Source organism: Accipiter gentilis, chromosome W (assembly GCF_929443795.1).
Source record: "Accipiter gentilis chromosome W, bAccGen1.1, whole genome shotgun sequence".
Taxonomy (NCBI): domain Eukaryota; kingdom Metazoa; phylum Chordata; class Aves; order Accipitriformes; family Accipitridae; genus Astur; species Astur gentilis.
In genome coordinates, this window is record NC_064918.1 from 30274356 (window position 1) to 30297391 (window position 23036).

The following is a 23036-nucleotide window of genomic DNA, read 5'->3' on the forward strand; positions in this document are numbered from 1 at the left end:
TGATATGGGGTGAATACGCTTATCTAGGCTCACCTCAGCCTCCAACGCATACAACAGTTGGGATTTCCCAGGTGACCCATCTGTTTGAAGAGTGAACAGAGTGTTGACATCTATTTTAGTTTTCATGTAGCTATTCACTGAAGACGCTTCCCTGGCACAAACTCACACTGTGCTCACAATGTAGCAAGTTTTTTCATCAGGAAAATGTCTCCTTCTAGGTCACAGCAATTCAGCAAAGTCTTTGCACTGAAATAGGTCTGTCTTTATCATCCCAGACAGCAGCAAGTGTCATTATTGGGCCCCACAGAATTTTGCCATCCTCAACATTTCAGGAAGGTTCTCTGGGAAAGTCCAAAAGATTTTTAATATGTTCACAGGGAATAACAATCCTTATTGCCTCAGTACTTCAGAGAGGCACAAACTGTACTAGGTTTACCTCCACTAGATTTTATACTCTCTCCTTTGCGCTAACAAAGCTATCCATTTGGGACTTGGGTGTGTAAAACTGTGTTTGACTTTGGCCCCTATTCCTTTCTGTACCATTCACCTCTAAAGTGTGCAGAGTGGCAGAGGGGAGAGAGAGGAATGTAATAGTCCTCCTGGCCCAGCTGCCTTTCCTGTGCTTTTCTTCACTGTGTAACTAACTAGTAACACTAGCAAAACCAAAATTTCATTCAGCATTCTGTCTTGGCAATCAAAAAATAACATTTTGGAGAGACAGAACTGTTTCACAGGTTGTTTCTTTCTTGGTCCATTTGCTATAGTTTTCCTGACGAATGCCCTAATTTCCTCAGATTTGAAACATCAGGAGAAGTTTAGGTAGCTTTGATTTGAAAAAAATGTTTTTATATACACACACACTTCACTTACTTACTGTTGGTTTTAATCATTTCTGAAAGATTAAAATGCACCAAAATCAAAGCAGGAGACTTTGGCCAGAAGTGTATTTTATCACTGCCTTTCTCAAGTTGCCGAGTTAGCTGACCAATGATTTGAATGTAAATTACACATACTGTTCTAAAATGGAGACATAAGTATGTAAGCATGGATTTAGGTACTTAGGTTCATTATTCAAGTCTGGAAATGGGGTTTAGAAAGCTCTCATTGTCTCACAGCTGTCCCAGGAGATGCAGGGGGCAGTTTATTCCAAATGTCTGCCATGCTTCTACTGCAGTCACAGTGACTGATAGTTTGTCTCATTGTGGAAAACTCTTAGATGTAATAATGAATTCTGACTTCACCCCAGAAACCCAAATGTAAAAAGACATATGCTATCATGGCTTGAAGAGCATGCATGGAGTCTGGGCATACACTCATAATCAAGAAAGTTCCCTGCAGAAAAATAGGGACAGTTGGCCCCTTGCACACAGGTTATAATTCATCCATGATTCTTGAAATGTCATTAGGATAGGAAGACAAGAGGACACAGCAGAATTACCAAGGAGACTATTTGCAGTCTTGCTGTCTTTGTGCTGCATTTTAGGAGGACTGATATTTTCTGAAGTGTGTACTGCAGGCACTGTTATGGTGTGCTGGTTTTGGCTGGGATAGAGTTAATTTCCTTCATAGTAGTTTGTATGGGACTATGTTTTGGATTTGTGATGAAAAAAGTGTTAATAACACACCAATGTTTTAGTTACTGCTGAGCAGTACTTGCACAGCGTCGAGGCCTTTTCTGCTTCTCACACTGCCCTGCCAACCAGTAGGCTGGGGATGCACAAGAAGTTGGGAGGGGACACAGCCAGGACAGCTGACTCCAACTGACCAAAGGGATATTCTATACCATATGATGTCATTGCTCAGCAATAAAATCTGAGGGACAGGAGGAAGGGGGGATGTTCAGAGTTATGGAATTTGTCTTCCCAAGTAACCGTTACATGTGATGAAGCCCTGCTTTCCTGGAGATGGTTAAGCATCTGCCTGCCAATGGGAAATAATGAATGACTTCCTTATTTTGCTTTGCTTGCACACATGGCTTTTGCTTTATCTATTAAACTGTCTTTATCTCAACCCATGAGTTTTCTCACTTTTACTCTTTTGTTTCTTTTCCTCATTGTGGTGGGTTGACCCTGGCTGGAGGCAAGGTACCCACCAAAGCCATTCTATCACTCCCCCTACTCAGCTGGACAGGGGAGAGAAAATATAACAAAGGGCTCATGGGCTGAGATAAGGACAGGGCACTCAACCAATTACCATCACAGGCAAAACAGACTCGACTTGGGGAAAATTAATTTATTGCCAGTAACCAGAGTAGGGTAATGAGAAATAAAACCAAATCTTAAAACAACTTCCCCCCACCCCTCCCTTCTTCCTAGGCACAACTTCACTCCTGGATTCTCTACCTATCCCCCAGCGGTGCAGGGGGATGGGGAATGGGGGTTACGGTCAGATCATCACACATTGTCTCTGCCGCTTCATCCTCCTCAGGGGCAGGACTCCTCACACTCTTTCCCTGATCCAGCATGGGGTCCCTCCCAAGGGAGACAGTCCTCCATGAACTTCTCCAATGTGGGTCCTTACCACAGGCTGCAGTTCTTCACGAACTGCTCCAGCATGGGTCCCTTCCACGGCGTGCAGTCCTTCAGGAGCACACTACTCCAGCGTGGGTCCCCCACGGGGTCACAAGTCCTGCCAGAAAACCTGCTCCAACATGAGCTCCTATCTCCATGGGTCCACAAGTTCTGCCAGGACCCTGCTCCAGTGGGGGCTTCCCATGGGGTCACAGCCTCCTTTGGGCATCCACCTGCTCTGGCGTGGGTTCCTCCATGGGCTGCAGGTGGCTATCTGCTCCACCATGCACCTCCATGGGCTGCAGGGGGACAGCCTGCCTCACCATGGTCTTCACCACAGGCTGCAGGGGAATCTCTGTTCCAGCACCTGGAGCACCTGCTCCCCCTCCTTCTTCCCTGACCTTGGTGTCTGCAGGATTGTTTCTCTTACATGTTCTCACTCTTCTCTCTGGCTGCAGTTTCTGTGCCCGCTGCAACTTTTTTCCCCTTCTTAAATATGTTATCACAGAGGTGCTACCACTATCACTGATTGGCTCAGCCTTGGCCAGCGGCGGGTCTGTCTTGGTGCCACTGGCATTGGCTTCATGGGACATAGGGGAAGCTTCTATCAGCTTCTTACAGAAGCCACCCCTGTAACCCCCCCCCCCCCCCCCCCCCCCCCCCCGCTACCAAAACCTTGCACATAAACCCAATACACTCATTACACCGGGTGGGAGTGAAAGAGTGGCTGTGTGGTGTGGTGTGTTGAAGGGTAAATGATTGAAACTATTTCTCAAATTTTGAGGCATTGTCCCAAATCAATTTTCAAATTTCAGTGGTAAAATTCCTCCCTCTCCTTCTCTAATGATAGCTGCTGCTATAGACTGTATCCATGACTGTGCTTGGATGCAGCTCAAGGCAAGAGGAATATCACCTTGGGTTGCTCAGAGGGCTTTTACAATGAATTGATAATAATTTTCTTCAGTTCCTTCCCAATAGGGTAAAATGTCTGATAGGAGCCATTGACTTGCTCCTAAGGCCAATAAGGATGATTTTAATGGATATTCCAATCTCCTTAGCTCATCCGTAGTAGCAATTATTTTATTCATTAGGATCTCAGCATCTATGCTATTTACTATTCCTAATCCTATTCTAAATAACCCAGTGGCATCTTGTGGCATGTGTCAAGGTTGTTTCAGAGATCGTCCATGTAACCATGCCAACGAGCCGGTGTGAGCACTTCCCAAAAAGGTGGAACAGTTTGGTTTAATTTCCGAGATATTAATGTGTAGTGCTAGCTCTACCCTTTTTAGAGACCAACTAGGGTTGAAGAGAACTTGTTGTTGTCTCGTGTCTCTAATTTTGTGTATTAAATATAAACTCCAATAGCAATTCGGTGTCTTTATAACCCCACATACAATATGCAATTATAGGTTTGGTGAAGGTGAAATTATGCCAGCAATCTAATTTTGGTTCCCTTATTTATCCAGTAGCCAATTTGTATTTTGTCCCCTGGTATGGCCTAAAACCTGGGTCTCCACATCCACATGCAGTTATAGAACCATAGAATCATTTAGGTTGGAAAAGACCTTTAAGATCGAGTCCAACCGCCAACCATGCCAACTAAACCATGTCCTGAAGTGCCTTGTCTACGTGCTTTCTGGATACCTCTAGGGATTGTGACTCCACCACTTCCCTGGGCAGCCTGTTCCAATGCCTGACAACCCTTTCAGTAAAGACATTTTTCCTAATATCCAATCTAAACCTCCCCTGCCCCAACTTGAGGCCATTTCCTCTCATCCTATCACTAGTTACTTGACAGAAGAGACCAGTACCCACCTCACTACAACCTCCTTTCAGGTAGTTGTAGAGAGTGATAAGGTCTCCCCTCAGCCTCCTTTTCTCCAGATTAAACAACCCCAGTTCCCTCAGCCGTTCCTCATAAGACTTGTGCTCCAGGCCCTTCACCACCTTCATTGCCCTTCTCTGGACACGCTCCAGCACCTCAATGTCTTTCCTGTATTGAGGGGCCCAAAACGCAACACAGTACTCAAGGTGCAGCCTCACCAGTGCTGAGTACAGGGGGACAATCACTTCCCTGCTCCTGCTGGCCACACTATTTCTGATGCAGGCCAGGATGCCGTTGGCCTTCTTGGCTACCTGGGCACACTGCTGGCTCATATTCAGCCAGCTGTCAACCAGCACCCCCAGGTCTTTTTCTGCCAGGCAGCTTTCCAGCTGCTCTTCCCCAAGCCTGTAGCGCTGCATGGGATTGTTGTGACTGAAGTGCAGGACCTGGCACTTGCCCTTGTTGAACCTTGTACAATTACCCTTGGCCCATTGATGCAGCCTGTCCAGATCCCTCTGTAGAGCCTTCCTACCCTCGAGCAGATCAAGCCTCCCTCACAACTTGGTGTTGTCATCAAACTGACTGAGGGTGCACTCGATCCCCTTGTCCCCTCATTAATAAAGATATTAAATAGAACTGGCCCCAATACTGAGCCCTGGGGAACACCACTTGTGACTCGCTGCCAACTGGATTTAACTCCATTCACCACAACCCTCTGGGCTTGGCCATCCAGCCAGTACTTCACCCAGCAAAGAGTATACTTGTCTAAGCCATGAGCTGCCAGCTTCTCAAGGAGTATGCCAGGAGAGACAGTGTCAAAGGCCTTACTAAAGTCCAAGCAGACAACATCCACAGCCTTTCCCTCATCCACTAGGTGGGTCACCTGGTCATAGAAGGAGATCAGGTTGGTCAAGCAGGACCTGCCTTTCATGAACCCATGCTGGCTGGGCCTGATCCCCTGGTTGTCCTGCACATGCCATGTGAGCGCACTCAAGATGAACCACTTCATAATCTTCCCTGGTACTGAGGTCAGGCTGACAGACCTGTAGTTCCCTGGATCCTCCCGCCGACCCTTCTTGTAAATGGGCGTCACATTGGCAATCCTCCAGCTGGAAAAGCTGGAGAGTTTCAGCTTCAGTTTCAAATAACAACCTTGTGTACTCAAACAATCACAGACCAGCAAAAGAAAGAAAGATAAGGGGAAACTCCACTCAGATATACATAATCCACTCAGGCATATATACATAATCCACTTTTAGGCATATATCATCATCCACTCATAGTCATACACACCATTCCACAAGTCAGGGGATAAACCCCCTAAGATTCAGGTTGGAAATTGGGGAGTCACTTCTCCAACTATACAGTTGGCTTGTGAAGGAGACCCTTCCCCTCCATAATCGGGACACCGGTCAAGGTCTTTTCCCCAGGATTGAGAGCCCTTACCTGCAGGGTGTCGCGTCCCAAAGTTGGAGCGACTCAGGTTCGTGGATTTCCTTTGTCAGAATTAAGGTAAAACAACACCAGGGGAGTTCAAACAACAACCAACATTTATTCAACCTAGCTAACTTTGTCCAAGTACACATGAACTTGTTAATATGAACCTTGCATCATGTCATTAAGCCGCTGTTTGAGAAGAGGAGGGAAGTATAGAAAAATGAAATGGAAAAAGGAACATGAAATGTATCAGAAGGAGAGGCCTCCCATTGAGTCACGAGGTTCAGAGCAGACCCCCTTGCTTTCTGGACTCCTTCTCAAAGAGGAGCTCAGAGGCGGCTAGATCCACTCCTAGTTTCAGACTTGGTCAACGGTTTATGTTTAAAAGGATGAGGTGTAGGGACGGTGGAAAAGAGAGAAGCAAAAGAGGGAGAGAGAGAAGGAGAGAAAAAAAGAAAGAACAAAAGAAAGAGAGAAGAGAAGGGTTTCACCAGTCCTGGGTCCAGTGTTGGTCCAGCCAGGGTAGAGATCCAGTTCCGGAGGGTGCTCACTGAGGACTCGTTCTCTTTTCTTTTATAGTGTGTTAGTTGACGATTTCATCATGCGCAGTTCCCACACCTGGGGTTCACTGGAATCGGTCAGTGAGCTTTGGGGGGGGGTGTTCATTGTGGAGTTGCCTCTCTTTTCCTGCTGGCATGACCACTTAAGATAGAAGCACAGTCCCAACTTCCGTGGGGCCTTCTTCCTCCAGGAAGGCATAAATTGTGTTACTTCTGGTCACTTAAGATAAGGAATTGGGGCTTTGGAGAAGTGTGTTCCCACCCTCATGGGGCCCTCTCCTCTGGCCACATTGTCCTGTTCACAAAACTCCAGCATTTTTACAGAGGCCGTTTTCTCCAGCAAAGTTCTTTAGTGGATGTTTGAGACATTGAATTTGTGAGATCGTCACAGAGGGGTAAGTGAATATTGTTTATGCTTGAAGTTTGTAAATACGTGTGTGCTTGCGGTTGTCTGTGAATCAGTTGTGGTTGTAATAGTGTGCTACTCTTGCTTTTAAAATTGCAATAGTGCGTTCCTCCATTGTATCTGTAAAACCTGTAATAGTGGCGTGTTGAGTCTGTGATTGAAGTTCAAGTCATCTGCTTGAACCTTGCAGTTAAGTCTTTTTTCCGCTACATTAATTTGGCGTAGTCAGCAGGATACAATGGAGGAACTATTGCAGAAACATGGTTGTAAATCTCCCGCAGACAAGGAGAAGGAAAAGAAGTTGTGGAGGAGTAAAGAGAAAGTGGTGGCATGGGTAGAGCAATGTAGGAAGGAACAAAAGAAAAAGAAAAATGGGAAAGGTAAAGGTATCCTGTGCACTATTTTTGGAGCATGCCTAACTTGTGCACAGGAGGAGGCACTGAAATCTGAGATGGCAAAAATAACTGGTGCGGCTGATCTAATTGAAACTACAAAATTCAGGGCATTAGAAACTGAAGTTGAAGTAATCAAAACTGCTTTAGAGGCAGAACGAAAGATAAGTGTGGCCTTGAGTATTCATAAGGGACAATTGGAGGTTGAAAATGTGTTTTTGAAAGATGAATTAAATTCTGAAAGGGAGAAGAACAGAAAATTACTAGAAAAATTAAAATTGTTGTTATCAAGCGCTCCAACTCCCTCTCCTGCCCAAGTCAGGAATCTAGTTATGTGTGCCGATCCTGACACTTGGGATGGGGATATCTGGGATGACCCAGATGATTGAAATTTGACTCCTCATCAAAACGGAGGTGCAGTCGAGGGCCAGGAACAATCGAAATTTAACTACAACCCAAACCCCTCCATGGTCTGGACCTGAGCTCACACAAATGCAAGAGAAATTTTCATGCAAGCTGGGGGAAAGTGAAACTGAATATTTATGGCGTGTGTCATTGAACAGAGGGGATCAAGTCTTGTTGAGTGAGGAGGAAGCTAGGGGATATTGAGGTCCTGGTGTGTTCCTTGATCAGGGTCCCGTGGGGAACCAACCCTTGACACTCAGAGTTGCCTATTGGGCAGGGGGACTAGAGTCTAGAGAATGAGGTGAACCTCTGACTATTAAAATGGCTGGATTATCTAGGCCGGCTGAATCAGTGCAAAAGGCTGCCTGTATACAAGCTATGTACAAGCGCGGGGAGCAGGATATTCCCCTTGCTGCTCCAGTTGATCCGGTCCACCTTGAACCGTTAATTAGAGGTGTCCCTGATGTCTTGAAAATTTATGTGCAAAACCTAAAAGAAAAAATTATACAGGCAATTGATCATAATACTTGCAACCCCAACCAGCAACAACGGACTGTTTTAACATGGGGGGGGATTATTACAAGAAATAGTGATTTATGGTAGAGAGATGGGCTGGTTAGAGGAAGGTTCAGATTCACAGTGACGAGTCCAACAGGCATGATTTTTTGAGGAGAATAACTCCTGTCTCCCTCAACAAATGTAGTCTTGTTTTGACTCTCAGCGCAATGAACTATGGAAAAAGGCATTAGCATTAGGAATACCCCGCTCACTGTTACATGGGCAGTCCACAGAAAATATTCATACAGTGATAAACCTGGTAGAGCAGCCTATTAGTAAGGCTATGGAATGTACTGATATTGCCAAAACACAGGAGAGTAAACCCTCTGCTCCTGCCAACCTTTACTCAAGCTTAAGGAAGGATTTGATTCATCTAAAAATCTAGGAAGTGCGGGGACAATTTCAGGCCGACCCACTCGCGTAATATCCAGCTTAGAATGGCCTAACCAGCATATTGATCCACATATTATTTTAGCCACTGGCCCCAGATGAATACCTATAAATTTTCTAATTGATACTGGAGCCCAAATAAGTGTTATCACTGAAAAAACAGCTAAAGGTTTAGGATTGACCCCTACACAGAAAAAAATAAATATAATAGGAGTAACTGGAGTTCCTGAAACCAGACCAATTAGTAAAATATGTGTTTGGCTTCCAGGGGAAAACCGAATAACTAAGATAAAGGTGGTCATTGGTCTGTATCGAAATGATATACTAGGATTTGGTGTCCTAGGAAACAAAGTCTGGAAACTGCCTGATGGGACAGTGTGGAGCTTTGGAGCCCCACCATGTGAAGTTCGGGTGCTTGAAGCAGCCATTAAGTTACCCCCTTCCAGAGTAAGGAATGTTAATCAATATCCTTTACCGGCTGCTGCTAAAGCAGGGCTCAGAGAGGTGATCAAAGACTTGGAGAATCGTGGCATTATAACTAGAGTACACTTGCCCTATAATGCTCCAGTATGGCCAGTACGTAAACCTGACGGCAGATGGCGACTGTCAGTTGACTACAGGAGGCTTAATAGTAATACAATGCCACTCACAGCTGCTGTTCCTAACATTGCTGACCTAGTCACCCAAATCCAAGCAAAACATCACACATGGATGTCCACATTGGACGTTAAGGATATGTTTTTTATGATTCCGCTTCAAGAGGAGGATAAACCTCAATTTGCATTCACTTGGGAAGGTATTGACTGGATCTTCCATACTCCTTATTACCCCCAGGCAAATGGAATAGTGGAATGTATTAATGGACTAATCAAAAGATTTGCAAGGGTCCATGCATCAAACTGGGACTTGAGATTGTCTGAGGCAGTATAATCTGTTAATAACAGATGGGGTGAAAATGGAAACGCAAAAGTTAAGGCATTCTGTGCTACTGGAGATTTAATCTCCAAGGAACCACATGAAGTTGGCATATTCCCCACACAATTGCATTCTGGCCAACCTGTAATGGTCAAGTTACCTCAAATTGGAGTTGTACCCCTGATACTGACCAACCCGAGGGGGCTGTATGCACAGGAAGCAAAAGATAGCTCCAATCGCATACATCGGATAAGTAGCAGGTGGATTATACCAGATTTCTAAACAATTTATCGTTGAGCATGTATATGTTTGAGCAGCTCTCTTCTCTTTAAACTATAGGACTGTTCCAGTTGATGAAGGATAAGGGACAACTGGGAAGACACGGGGTGGAGACCTCACAGACGTCAATCCGAACTGATGTGAACTGTACCTTAGAGGAATTGACAAGCTACACAGACCTGGAGCATGAATCAGGAGTTTTGATCTTTTGATTTTTGTATGTTTGTTTTGGTAGGGATAATTGTTAATATAAGTTTTAATAGCGCTATACTATGGCTGAAACTGTAACGTTTTTTGTAATAATTGTTGTTAGTCCTATAATAACCATAGGCATAAGTAAACAATCTAGGATATGGAATAGACAGCCTTGGGCTTTTGAGCAACACATTGATGGTTCCCCAATTGTGAATCATACCGAACCAGACAATATGATCTACAAGATGATACAAGGTTTTGCTCGCATGCTTAACTTTTCTCATGTGACTACCTGTTTGCCTTTATCCCATAACAGCTCACCCCGTGGATATAGGTAAGAATTTAGATTGGCTCTGGAATCAAAATAAGTCTACCATTTGGGGTGAATTTGAATGGAAGTGGCCATTTAACAATACATTAAATCGAACTTCCATTTGGAGCCTAAATTGTTCCTATGCCCCACTTTGTCAGGACAATAAGACTTAGGATGTAGGGGCAAACAGCCCCAATCCTCCCAAAAGCCATGTTCCAAACACCCTTGGGCAGATACACGGTATGGGGATGAGCCATATTGGGGAAAACGCTTAGTCCTGAGGTATGTGGAACCAGTAAACACCCAGTGGTGCTTTGAGTTTCCATCAACACCTGGTAATTCATGTATGTGGTTCAATGTGATGGAAGGACCACCTGCTAATTGATTATGGTCTCAAGCCCATGAGGAGAGAAAAGATGACAGGAAGGAGCGTGATCCCTGGCAGTCTCGACAAAGGTTCTCAACAGAACCCAATGTAAAAAACCCACCCCCCTGGAATTGTACAAATATCATAAATTGTACCACTGGTGGGGATCTAGAAGATAGTTGGTTGTGGTTAATTCCTTCATACGGCATTTAATCAGTGCTGCCTGCTTGTGTCAATGTTGGGAATTGGCTTGATGGGAAAGGACATGGGTCTATAGAAAAGTTGTGCGAGCAGAGTTGTGTGTGAAGGAATGTCAGTGTGGGCAGCAAGACTAGGCCTTGGCCAAAGACTGCTGGCCTTGCTGATATCAGGAGAAAAACAACAGCTGGTCTCGCTGTTATCAGGAGAAAGACAGGGACGGTGTGACCTTGGCATAACTTCATAAGTAACTTTTGAAGAAGTTCCCATGAGAAAGTTACGGAACACGCATAGCTGCAAATCACAAGTGGGTGTGTTTTAGTAATGAATAAACATTAGCAATGTACCAATCATATTAGGACTAGTAGGCATAATTATCGCAAGCAGTATAAATATGAGCTATCTGTGCAAATAAAGTTGAATCACTTCTATCACTCATATTGGGTTGACTTATGTGCATTCCTCTGCCGCTCCAACAAATGGCGCCCGAACGGGGACCAAAGAAAGGGGAATTGGAGCGACGGACACTGAGAAGCACCGGTAGCAGCGACCGGGGGGCAAAAGTTTAACCGAACGCTGATCGTCTTGGTTGGTGTGTTAACTCTCGTGCCTGGACCGTCCAAAAGGGGTTCGCCGTCAGTGAGGGCTACTGGAAAAAGGCTGCAAAGACTTTTTAACTGAGGTGCCTTAATCAAGGAAGCACCAAGGATTATCAAGAAGCCGGCCGGCAATGGATCAAGAGGTAGCCCTAAAATTATTACAGTGCTTTTTAGAAAAGCGGGGGGTAAATTGCGTTAAGCAAGTTTCGGGATTAGTTGCTTTAGGTCGTGTTAAGGGATGCTTTAAGAATCCGGATTTATTATTTGAGGAGAGTGAATGGCGTAGATTAGGAGACGTATTATGGGATATGGTAACTGACGATGATAAATCAGCTAAAAAACTAATGAAGCAAGGACAGAAACCTTTCAAGTAGTGTGGGTACAGCTTTTGAGCTTAGTACCTGGAATGCTATCGGAACCTCCCTATGGGATGAAATTAGTGACGGGTCTAAAGAAGTTAAAGGTCTTGCAACTTTATGGAAATTAAGACAACTCTGTAAGAAATGAAAGCAGATCGTAAAGCGTCTGCGTCTGCTTTTGCTGCTCTCTCTCTCCAACCGCAAGCGAAAGGGAATAGCGGGGAGAAAAATATAATGCAGCGAGAGAGACTTTTTGGAGCTTGTTCGCCTGCTCTTGTGCCCTTGACTTCTGATCCACTCCCTGGGACTGCCGATATTAATCAGCCATCTGACAGTTCCCAAGCCTCCCTAACCGTACGCTTAAAGGAAACCCTACAGAATCAAGGAGTGAGTAAAAATCTGCCTACGAAAAACCAGCCCCCAGATACCACCGTTCAACATGAACAAATTGTACCTAGCATATACCCTGATTCAAATAATGCAAACAAGTATTTGGCTGCTCTAATCATAGAACAAAAAGAGACAATGTTAGAATTGTTAAAGGAAATGCGAAAAAGAAAAGGGGAAACCAACCGCACCCGCGATAGATGCAGAGCCGCTTGTAATAGCCGCTGCAGAAGAAAGGCAGAGACATTGGAGGGGTGTAATAAAAGATGCCATTATAGAAGGGACTATACTCTAAGAATTCCCAGTTATTGCATCAAATGGACAGAAAAAATGGGAGGTGTTTGACTGGAAGGTCATTGAGAAATTAAGGAATGCTGTGAGTCAGTACGGAATCAAATCTGCGTTAACTCACCAAATACTGCAATTCATTTTTTCTGCTGATATGCTGATACCTCAAGATATTACACAGCTAGCACAGTTGATTTTGACACCCGCCCAAATGTTAGTGTTTTTCCGGCAGTGGGAGAAGCTCTGTGATAGGGAACAAGCAACATCACGACAACAAACAGATCCCCTATGGGGAGTAACCATGCAGATGCCGATGGGTACTGGACCCTTCGCATCAGGGAACGCTCAGTTACAATGTATCACTGAGGTTCATCATCTATCACAGATCTTGGCGTATCAAGCTTTTCTTACCATACCAGACAATATGTACAGCCATGCTTTTACCCAGGTGAAACAGGAGAATACAATTTATGACCACCCTGACATGAACGAGGGCATGAAAGAAAACATGTTCAAAATACTCGCTTTTGAAAATGCTACTAAAAAGACATGCAAAGCATTGTGTAATTTGTCGAAAAATGCAGATGTCGTTGATATGATAGAACACATGGATCAATCAGTGGACTCACAGAAAGTAGCCTATGCTGCCACAGCTCTCCAAGGAGCTACAAAGAAACACAAGGCCAGTAAGACACCCTTGGTCAAGTGTTTTAACTGTGGCAAACGTGGACACATTAGGAGCAAATGTACAGGTACTGTTAACAGTAAGTGCTGCAACAAGTGTAAGAAAGATAACCATACCACCAAGAATACAGGAAGAAGGGAAACATTACACCGACCGCGAAGGCCCCTCGCGCGATGACACGAATGCAAGGGGCTTGAGCTGCCAGCCCTCAGGCAGCCTCGCAACCACCAGATCCGCCACCGCAGGAAGCTCCGGAGTGGATGTGGAAACCGCAGTCAACATAAAGGGACCATTGGGGTTTGGACTTAGTGCATTTTTAATGGGGCAATCTTCAACAGCTCTAGAAGGAATTCTGGTGCTCCCAGGGCTTATTGATGCAGATTATTGTGGGACTGTGAAAATTATGATTCATGTTTTAATCCCTCCTGTTTCTATTCCTAAAGGTACCAGAATAGCACAATTAGTTCCATTCAGGTCGTGTGTTCCGAACCCAGGTGAAGTAGAACGTGGAGATGGTGGATTCGGCTCCACAGGGAAACCGCAGGTATACTTTGCCATGGACACAACAAGAGGTAAACCAGAAAAGGTAGTGCAATTGGAAGGGCCTGATGGAGTTGTCATCAAGAAACCGATGACAATCAATACAGAAGCTGATGTTACGATTATTTCACGATGCATTTGGCCTCCATCATGGCCATCGATCAATCCAAATTTTGGTATTGCAGGGATAGGGGGCACACAAGCCACCTTAGTAAGTCAGCTACCGATTACATTTGTGTTCTCCCATGGTGAACACATTACGACGTGTCCGTATGTCATGACTACCCCAACTGAATTGTTCGGCCTCGTAGGCTGTGATTTATTGAGCCAAATGAAGGCAATGTTAGTGACGCATCCTTTTTAGGAGTGGTCACAGAGGGGCAGCCAATTCTGAAAATTAACTGGAAAACAGATGACCATGTTTGGATTGATCAGTAGCTACTAAATTCTGAAAGGCTGCTAAAAATAAAAGGGTTAGTTGAGGACCAATTGAGAGCAGGACATGTTGTTCCTTCTACTAGTCCATGGAATACACCAATATTTACCATTCCCAAGAAAAGTGGGACATGGAGACTGTTACATGATCTCAGAGCTGTGAATGCGGTGATACACATTATGGGAGCCCTGCAGCCAGGTTTGCCATCTCCAGTTATGCTTCCAGAAGAATGGGATTTGTTAATTATAGATCTCAATCATATGTGTTCTTGCACCAACCCGCTAGGATGTTAACAAAGCAATTTGACTTACCACTTACTGATGCCCAAGGTATCTTTAAAGCATGCCCCGATTGTCAAAAGGAAGGGCTGGGCTTGGGCTGTGGGGTTAACCCACGAGGTCTTTTGCCATTGCAGTTGTGGCAAATGGATGTCACCCATGTCACGTGGTTTGGTGCAAAGCGTTCTGTGCATGTGTGTATTGATACCTATCCTGCTGCCATGTGGGCCACGGCACGAACTGGAGAAAAGGCCTTACATATTGAATGACATCTTCATGCTTCTTTTGCAGTACTGGGTGTGCCTAAAGAAATTAAGACGGACAACGGCCCAGCCTATGGTTCTACATGATTTGTTCGATTTTGTAATTTGTGGGGAATTCACCACGGTACCGGTATTCCACATCTTCCCACAGGACAGGCTATTGTTGAATGGGCCAACCAAACCCTAAAAGAACATGCTGCAAAAACAAAAGAGGGGAACCCAGGGCTTACTCCCAGAGGAATGATTGGCCAAAGCCTTATTTGTGCTAAATTATCTTAGATTGACAGGTGATCACAAAGACCCACCAATGGTAGTGCATCATGTTCTTTTACAGGCAGAAAGGACGCAACAAAGTACAGGAATCATGGTAATGTATAAGGACCCAGAATCCGGGAAATGGTGCGGATCAGCAGAAGTAAAACTTACTGGGAGATCCCGGCTAAGTGGGTCAAGCCATGGCTTCGCACTGATGCTGGACCCGGAATTGTCCCAATGGCGACTGGCACGGCACCGGCGGGTGCTGAAGCCACTGATCCGACACATTCTAACTAATAGAGTATTACTAGCGGACACTGAGTCCTTCAGAGAGGTTTTTAGAACAGCGTGCCTTATTGTATATAGAACTTGCTTTAGGTAAAAAGTGTGTTAAGCATAATTTGATTAAACATAGTGTGATTACGGGAAGACAGTGTGGGGTAAATGTAAAAGTTAGTTAAAGCCAAAATTAGGGGTAAGGTCTATTTCCATTAATAACCTGGGAACAAGGTTGATTGTGTTTCCACAGATACAGGCCCACGACGGACTCCTGTTCGATTTGCGCGACCATCATCATCTGGAGCATCATAGATGATGTGACGATATGAATACTACCTCAGCCGAAAACTAATGTATAGGTCACCTTGGCTAACATAACAGGTCAAGATTCTCTGTACATCGCAACTGTATCATAAAGCCCATGAACCAATAGACAAGATGGCTATGACTCATGCAGCGCGCCTGGCCAGCGAGCGCATGCGTCATAGATTGCAACTGAGGTGGACTTTTGGCACCCGCTGGCCACGTGTGCTAAAACCCATTCCTCTGCAAATGTATAAATACCGGGATTTTCCGAAGAGCATCGGGCTGGTGTACGGTGAGGCCATCGTTGCCTCTGTGGGGACGCCCACGGAAAGCTGGCACCTACCGATTGCTGGGCTGAGTTCGTGGAGCAAGATGGCACAAGAATGTATGGATGGTTCATTTTCCTCATAGTCCTCATGGTCTGGGTATTTTCTATTGCTGGCACAAGGACACAGGTGTAAAGATGTTGATGGGATGTGTTGCTTTAATTTAAGTGATCATTCTCAAACTATATACAAACAAATAGATTGGCTGAAGAAACATACACAAAAGATCCAGCAAGAAATTAATTGGTTTGATGGGGTGTTACAATCAATATTTGGCGGGATAACACCATGGCTAATGGCATGGATTAAAGAAGCCTTACGGTGGTTGGGTATATTGATATTAATATGTGTAATAGTTAGAATTGCATATGGGTGCATGATAAAAGGAGTCTCAAAGCTGACACACCAAGCTCTACTCGCACAAAAAGAAAAAGGGGGAATTGTTGGGAATTGGCTTGATGAGAAAGGACATGGGTCTATGGAAAAGTTGTGCGAGCAGAGTTGTGTGTGAAGGAATGTCAGCGTGGGCAGCAAGACTAGGCCTTGGCCAAAGACTGCTGGCCTTGCTGATATCAGGAGAAGAACAACAGCTGGTCTCGCTGATATCAGGAGAAAGACAGGGACGGTGTGACCTTGTCATAGTTTCATAAGCAACTTTTGAAGAAGTTCCCATGAGAAAGTTACGGAACACGCATAGCTGCAAATCACAATTGGGTGTGTTTTAGTAATGAATAAACATTAGCAATGTACCAATCATATTAGGACTAGTAGGCATAATTATCGCAAGCAGTATATATATGAGCTATCTGTGCAAATAAAGTTGAATCACTTCTATCATTCATATTGGGTCGACTTATGTGCATTCCTCCGCCGCTGCAACACCTGTTGTCGTGGTAGCGGCAGCCACGGTGCTTGTTGTCGGGGTAGGGGCAGCCACGGTATCTGTTGTCAGGGTTTGGGTAGCCACGGTGCATGTTGTCCTGTTTTCCATCTTTTCCCCCTTTTCCCCCTGAGGGTGCTGCGTAATATCAAGCAGTGTTTGGTAGATACTGGCCAGGGCCCAGCACAGTCTAGTGAGTTGTGTGTCTCTGGGATAGCCACAGCATTTGTCTTTCAAATATTCTATCACTTCATGAGGGTTCTGTAGTTGTTCGGGAGTGAACTTCCAAGTCACTGGAGGTGAGAAGTTCTCTAGATACCTGCCCACATCCTCCCACATGCCGTGCCACCCATGAGTATCAAGCTTTGGGGCAGATCTCTGGGTAGTACTCTTAAAGAGCCTTTTTGTAGCCCTAAACAAGACCTGAAACATATTCAGGAGGCATAGCACTAACAGCACACTGGCTTGCGCATCCCAAGGATATTCAAAATTCTCAAAAGCTGTTGTAATTAGTCAGAAGGAGAAAAGGGAGGTAAACGGATGGGGGAAGGTATCCCCCCTAATTTCCCCATGGATGGGGTGTAATTACCAATAAAATCCGACAGAAGGCGCCCAAAGTATGGAAATGTTATCACTGCCTCATACAGATACCAGCTTAACCTCATGACCAGTGATGTAATCATTTCATAAGTCGACATTGCCCAGTACAGCAAAATGTTAATCCCAATCACTCTCCCAGAGATGAGATATGTAACTACAGGCAATACATAGAGCATATAAGAGCTTACAAAACGCCACCATGTAAACAAATGAAACAACATTGTGACTAACATCTATTTACCTAAGAAATGCGTTTGGCAAATTTGTTTCAACACGCTCTGGCCAGATCTGTCGTTATCTCAACCCTTCTGCCCCACGTTGGGCGCCAAAAAGGACTGTCGTCGTTTCAGCCCAGCCGGTAACAAAGGACCACGCAGCCGCTCGCTCACTCCTCCGCCCCCCTCCGGTGGGATGGGGAGGAGACGGAGGAGAGAAAAGAAAAAAACCCTGCAACCTCGAGGGCTGAGATAAAGGCAGTTTACTGGGACAAACATAAAAAAATTACAACAACAACAATGGTACTAATGAAAAAGTATAAAAAAAAAGTGATGCACAGTGCAACTGCTCACCACCCGGAACCCGACACTTCACCACTTCCCCCACCGAAAACAGAGACCAGCCCCCCCCCCCCCGCCCACTTCCCATTTATATACTGAGCATGATGTCACATAGTATGGAATAGCTCCTTGGCTAGTTCAGGTCAGCTGCCCCGGCTATGCCCCCACCTCCCAGGTTCCTGTAAAAATTAACTCTATCCCAGCTGAACCCAGGACACTTTGGGGCTACATCTGTCGTAACAGTTCCTTCAGGGTAGGAAAGATGGTGCGAGGTGTTGGATTGTTGCATGCTGCCTCTGGAGCTTGTGGCTGGTGTATTTGGCGCAACCGATGCCCATGGTCTGCAGGTCGAAGATGTCGATCTTGAGGAAATTGCTGGGCATCAGTTCAAGTTCTATCACCGCTGCACTTCGCTCAGTTTCAAAGTCCATCCTTCAGTCATTTGGGTAATTCTTACAGTAATACCCTTAATATGGCATATAGACACTATAGATACAATGACATACATTGGCAGGTTATTTAGCAGTTAAATATCATACAGCCTAATTCACTGGCTATTCTCTCCCAAAATCAAATCTCCTTGAGGTACACATTGAGCTTCCCCATCCTTCTGCATCACCCACCAAGTGCACTCAGGCCTCTAAGAAACAGCAATCCCACAAATGGGTTTGCCTCTGCTTGAGGCAGGACTAACCCAGACTGTCTTCCCTAACATACTCTTGATGCGCACTACAGGGACTTTATCCCCTTCTACAGTATGTGGAAGTCTTGGTTGGGCGGGGCCAGCCCGATTGGCGGATCCTCTAGTATTAACTAACCAGGTGGCTTTTTTAAATGTGTATCTCAACGTTTGAAAGTTCCGCCCCCCATTGCTTTCAATGCAGCTTTTAACAGTCCATTGTATCGCTCAATTTTCCCAGAGGCTGGTGCATGACAGGGGATGTGATACACCCACTCAATGCCATGGTCTTTGGCCCACGTGTCTATGAGGTTGTTTCAGAAGTGAGTCCCGTTGTCTGACTCAATTCTTTCTGGGGTGCTATGTCGCCACAAGACCTGCTTCTCAAGGCCCAGGATAGTGTTCCGGGCAGTGGCATGGGGTACAGAATATGTTTCAGGCCATCCGGTGGTTGCTTCCACCATTGTCAGCACATAGTGCTTGCCTTGGCGTGTTCGTGGGAGTGTGATATAGTCAATCTGCCAGGCTTCCCCATATTTATATTTCATCCATCACCCTCCATACCACAGGGGCTTTAACCACTTGGCTTGCTTAATTGCAGCACATGTTTCACATTCATGGATAACCCGCATGACAATGTCCATGGTCAAGTCCACCCCTCAATCTCAAGCCCATCTATATGTTGCATCTCTTCCCTGATGGCCTGAAGTATCTTGGGCCCACTGAGCCATAAATAGCTCACCCTTATGTTGCCAGTCCAGGTTCACCTGAGCCACTTAAATCTTGATCCACCTGTTGGTTGTTTTGATGTTCTTCAGTGGCCCAACCCTTGGGTACGTGAGCATCTACATGACGTACTTTTACAACCAGATTCTCTAGCCAGGACGCAATATCTTGCCACAGTGCAGCAGCCCAGATGAGTTTACCTCTGCGCTGCCAGTTGCTCTGCTTCCATTGCTGTAACCACCCCCACAGGGCATTTGCCACCATCCATGAGTCAGTATACAGATAGAGCACTGGCCACTTTTCTCTTTCAGCCATATCTGATACTAGCTGGATGGCTTTCACCTCTGCAAATTGACTCGATTCACCTTCTCCTTCAGCAGTTTCTGCAACTTGTCGTGTAGGACTCCATACAGCAGCCTTCCACCTCCGATGTTTTCCCACAATGCGACAGGTTCCGTCAGTGAACAGGGCATATTGCCTCTCATTTTCTGGCAGTTTATTATACAGAGGGGCTTCTTCAGCACGTACCACCTCCTCCTCTGGCAATATTCCAGAATCTTTGCCTTCTGGCCAGTCCATGATCACTTCTAAAATTCCTGGGCGACTGGGGTTTCCTATGCAAGCCTGTGGTGTGATCAGTGCAATCCACTTACTCCACGTGGCATCAGTCGTGTGATGTGTAGAGGAGACCCTCCCTTTGAACATCCAGCCCAGCACTGGCAATCGGGGTGCTAAGAGGAGCTGTGTCTCAGTACCAACCACTTCTGAGGCGGCTCGAACTCCTTCATATGCTGCCACTATCTCTTTTTCAGTTGGAGTATAGCTAGCCTTGGATCAACGATATCCTCCACTCCACAACCCCAGGGGTCAGCCTCGGGTCTTTCCAGCTGCTTTCTTCCAGAGGCTCGAGGTAGGGCCATTCACCCCAGCTGCAGTGTAGAGCACATTTTTAACATCTTGTCCTGTCCAGACTGGTCCAAGGGCTAGTGCATGAACAATCTCCCGTTTAATTTCTTCAAAGGCTTGTTGTTGCTCAGGGCCCCATTTAAAATCATTCTTCTTATGGGTCACTTGATAGCGAGGGCTTACAATCAGACTTTTATTTGGAATATGCATTCTCCAAAAGCTCACGACACCTAAGAAAGCGTGTGTTTACTTTTTATTAGTCGGTGGAGACATAGCTGCTATTTTGTTATTCACGTCCATTGGGATATGACAACATACATCTTGCCATTTTATTCCTAAAAACTGGATCTCCCGTGAAGATCCCTTTACCTTACTTTTATGGTAAAACCAGCCTTCAGAACAATTTGGATTATTTTCTTCCCCTTCTCAAAAGGTCTGGGTGTCTGCAATGCTCGTTGCTGGGGTTTGGGTGGCTGCGGTGCTCATCGTTTTGTTGTTAGGTCCAGAGACTATCTCTTCCTCTTGAGGATACTGATTAGTGTTGAACAGGGTTCGATAGGCATGAGCCAGGCCCCAGCACGTTGCAGTGATTTGTATCTCTCTGGAGCTGCCGGGGTGACAGCATACCTTTTCCAAATATTTTACTAGTTCTTCTGGATCCTGCACTTGTTCAGGGGTGAATTTCCAAAACATTGGACGTGTCCACTTTTATAGGTATTTGCCCGTACTACCCCACACACCCTGCCACTCATAATTATCCAGCTTTGGGGCACATCTCTGGGTGATCTTCTTAAATAGCTGTTTAACCTTAAACGAGAGCTGAACCACATTCAGAAGTATGCTAATTCCTAGCAGTAGGGCTAGGACCGTGCTAGTCCCAACATCCCAAGAGTATTCAAATTTTTCAAAATTCTCAAACACCATTGTAACTGGACTGAAGGAGAAAGGAGAGGGGAAGAAAGGTACCCCACCCATAGACTGGTTTTCCATGGAGGAAAGGTAAATGGTATAATTATTAATAGTTTCCCACAGATGGCTCCCGCAGTATAAAGGTGACAATGCTGAGTGCAAATACCGGATTAATCCCACAGCCGATGACTTTATCATACCAGTGTTATACCATACATCAAAGCGAAAACCTTAAACCACCTCCTACGGATGATAAGCAGCAGAAGAGGAACTACATAGAGCAAGCGAGGTGATATATAACAGAGCTTTAGAAACCAGAGCAACAACTCTAAGAACACATAAATCAACATAATGACCAGCGACTATTAGACCAGTATAATGAATGCTTATAACAAATTTGTTTTAACAAGCTCTGGTCAGGTTTGTCGTTATCTCAACCCTTCGTGCCCCAGGTTGGTTGCCAAAATGGACTGTCGTGGTTTAACCCCAGCAAGCAACTAAGCACCACGCAGCCGCTCACTGACTCCCCCCCATCCAGTGGGATGGGGAAGAAAATTGGGAAAAAGAAGTAAAACTCCTGGGTTGAGATAAGAAAGGTTTAATAGAACAGAAAAGAAGAAACTAATAATGATAATGATAATGATAACACTAATAAAATGACAACAGTAGTAATAAAAGGATTGGAATGTACAAATGATGCACAGGGCAATTGCTCACCACCCGCCGACTGACACCCAGCTAGTCCCCGAGCGGCGATTCCCTGCCCCCACTTCCCAGTTCCTATACTAGATGGGACGTCCCATGGTATGGAATACACCGTTGGCCAGTTTGGGTCAGGTGCCCTGGTTGTGTCCTGTGCCAACTTCTTGTGCCCCTCCAGCTTTCTTGCTGGCTGGGCATGAGAAGCTGAAAAATCCTTGACTATAGTCTAAATATTACTTAGCAACAACTGAAAACATCATTGTTATCAACATTCTTCACATACTGAACTCAAAATATAGCACTGTACCAGCTACTAGGAAGACAGTTAACTCTGTCCCAGCTGAAACCAGCATATTATTATACAGTGGGGCCTCTTCAGCATGCGCTACCTCCTCCTCTGGTGACATTCCAAAATCCTTGTGTTTTGGCCAGTCCATGATTACTTCTATAATTCCTGGGTGACTGGGGTTTCCTGTGTGAGCCCATTGTGTGATCAGTGCGGCCCACTTAATCCACATGGCATCAATCGCGTGATGTGTAGAGGAGACCCTCCCTTTGAACATCCAGCCCAGCACTGGCAGACGGAGTGGTAAGAGGAGCTGTGTTTCAGTACCAACCACTTCTGAGGCAGCTCAAACTCCTTCATATGCTGCCAATATCTCTTTTTCAGTTGGAGTATAGCGGGCCTCGCATCCTCTGTATCCCCAACTCCTAAACCCCAGGGGTCGGCCTCGGGTCTCTCCAGCTGCTTCTGCCAGAGGCTCCAGTTAGGGCCAGTCTACCCGGCTGTGGTATAGAGCACTTTTTTAACGTCTTGTCCTGCCCGGACTGGTCCATGGGCTACTGCGTGGACAATCTCCCGTTTAATTTGTTCAAAGGCTTGTTGTTGCTCAGGGCCCCCATTTAAAATCTTCTTCTGGGTCACTTGATAGAGAGGGCTTACAATCAGACTGTAATTTGGAATATGCATTTTCCAAAAGCCCAGAACACCTAAGAAGGCCTGTGTTTCCTTTTTATTAGTTGGGGGAGACATAGCTGCTATTTTATTATTCACGTCCATTGGGATCTGACGACGTACATCTTGCCTTGTTATTCCTAAAAACTGGATCTCCTCTGCAGGTCCCTTTACCTTACGTTCTTTTATGGTGAAACCAGCCTTCAGAACAATTTGGATTATTTTCTTCCCCTTCTCAAAGACTTCTTCTGCTGTGTCACCCCACACAATGATGTCATCGATGTATTGTTTGTGTTGCGGAGCTTCACCCTGTTCCAGTACAGCCTGGATCAATCCATGGCAAATGGTGGGGCTGTGTTTCCACCCCT